Here is a 2,532-nt window from a genome sequence, read left to right on the forward strand (position 1 = left end):
CTCCCAACATCCACCAGCTCGGTGAAAGCCAAGCAGGATGAGCTTTCCCAGCTTTCCTGCTGCCAGACATGTCCAGCACTTCCAACATTCCACTTTTGGGCTAAATCCTCTTCTATGATGTGGCCACATTTCTGCATAAAAAGGGGGGTGGGGGGAAGCATTCCAAGGACATTCACTCACCAGCATATTCCAAACATCAAAAACACGGAGCTTTTTTTGGTTCCTTCAAGTCAAAGCAGCCAGAGGTGGTTACAAAACCTCTCCTGATGTTGCTGCAAAAAGGATTTTAATAACAAATAACAGCAAACACGCAAAGTCTCCCAGCAAGATAAAAATTCTCCTTGATCTGCTGATAGGAAGGAATTCATGAGAGTGGCAGATCAAAGGAAGAACAAAGGCCAAACCTTTGAATAACAAAAGCAGTTGTGCCTCCTCTTCTCCATCACTCCTCAGAGCTGCATCTCCTTCCTACTTTCTGGGGGCAAAAAATTTCCCTGCAGTGAATAATTTGCAGAAATTCAGCATTTTGAGTTGCACAACCAGCCCTGGAACTTTGGAGGGGAAAAGCAGTGGGGTTGTTTTTCATGAAGTTTCTTGGAGGCTCCACATCTTTCAGTGTCTTATCAGTTCTGAAATACGAGGCCCAGGGTCTCCTGCTCCGCTGGGATCGAAAGGTTATCAGAGTGTAAATACCTGAGCTGGAGAGACATGTTTGAGAAAGGCCAGATAACATTTCAAACATACTCATAGCCCACATCCTTTCCAGCTTTTAGCCCGATTTCACCTGAACTTTCACAGGTGAAGGTGTGCTCCCAATAACCCAGCAGATAAAAAGGGGTTTATCTCGGATCAAGAGCAGTAGAACCAGCGCTGGGATCACCCCTGGTGTTTGCTTTTTGTTGGGGAGTGACAGCCAGCCCTCTCTGCTTTAATAAAGAGGTTTTTTCAACGTGAAGCTGGGGCTGTGACACCACTGGGGCAGTGCTGACAGGGCACCCTCTCTGACAGAGATTCTGCAGCGTCTCTAATGAGGGAATTGAGGCAAAAGACACAAAATTGTGGCTTTTTTTCCTCCACAGGGACAAAATGAGAAAGAAACCCTGGGATTTCTGGTTCTCAGAAGTAACTGTTGGACAATGTCAGCCCTCAGATGACCAAGGTTTCTGTCTGGAAAGGAAACACAGCAGCCCAGAGGCCCAGGCTGGCTGTCAAAATGGGTAAGGGGCAGCTCAAAGGGCCAAAGAATGTTTTCAAGTGAGGTAGGGAAAGAAAGCAGCTCAAAGAATATTTTCAAGTGAGGCAGAGAAAGAAAGCAGCTCAAAGAATATTTTCAAGTGAGGTAGAGAAAGAAAGCAGCTCACACAACGTTTTCTCCTTCTGCATGTGGCAAATACCTCGATATTAAAAACTGGAGGGGAGGGGATTGGTTTGTAAAGGAAGAGAAAAGAGAAGGTTGTGCTTCTCCTCCAGATGCTGGAGAGGTCCTGGAGGATCCAGGAGTGCCCGAGGACACTGGAGCTGCTGCTCCAGCTGGTCTCAGGGCTGGTGGGGTGACAGAGCCTCCAGGACCTGGTCCACAAAGGCCTCTTGAATTGAGAACTGATCAACTCACCAAATCAGCAGCAAACCCACCCCCTGCACTGCTCCAGAAGGTTCCAGCAGCAGGGGCAGGGCTGGTTGTGATCAGTGGGGGGGTTTGTGACAGCAGCACCTGTCCTGGGCTGGTTTCCCTTTCCAGGCACTGGAATTGGGGTGTGGAGGGGGAGCAGGGCCCAGGGAACCCCCCTCTCCTCCTGGAGAAGGTCAGGTCTGGTGGGGTGAGTCCCCCTCTGATTTCATTGCCTGTGCTGGCCCGGGAACAGTTCCTGGACAACCACTGAGCTGGAGGGGCCACAACCCTTTTGGGAACTGGGGTGTCCTGATCCCTGGTGCAAGTTGGATCCCCCAAAAACCCCCAAACTCCCACCTGGAGAGAGCAGAGTGTTCACAGACCACCCGTGGCTGCACCACAACTGGTTTCACTCACAGGGAGGGTGCAGAACTAACCCAGCTCCAGGGATGTGGGACTGACTTTAATTCATGTTTTCCCCCGCCCCTTCCATCCCTGCAGAAGTGGAGGAGCTGATACCCAGACCAGGCCCATCAAAACCCTGAGTGTGTCCTGATTTGCACAACTTTCTTATAAAGGACAGACCTGGGGGCTCACGTGCTGCTGATGGCATTTAGAATTTACACAGGTGCAGAACTGGGGTAAATTCCTTTCTTTTCCTTTTCCTTTTCCTTTTCCTTTTCCTTTTCCTTTTCCTTTTCCTTTTCCTTTTCCTTTTCCTTTTCCTTTTTATTTTTATTTTTATTTTTATTTTTATGTTTGTTTATATTTTTATTTTTATTTTAATTTTATTTTTTTTCCTTTTTATTCTCCTTTTTCTTTTCCCTTTCCTTTTTATTTCCTTTTCCTTTTCCTTTCCCTTTCCCTTTCCCTTTCCCTTTCCCTTTCCCTTTCCCTTTCCCTTTCCCTTTCCCTTTCCCTTT

The sequence above is a fragment of the Neopelma chrysocephalum genome, unplaced genomic scaffold (genome assembly GCF_003984885.1).
Source record: "Neopelma chrysocephalum unplaced genomic scaffold, ASM398488v2 Primary Assembly neopelma1_118, whole genome shotgun sequence".
Lineage (NCBI taxonomy): Eukaryota > Metazoa > Chordata > Aves > Passeriformes > Pipridae > Neopelma > Neopelma chrysocephalum.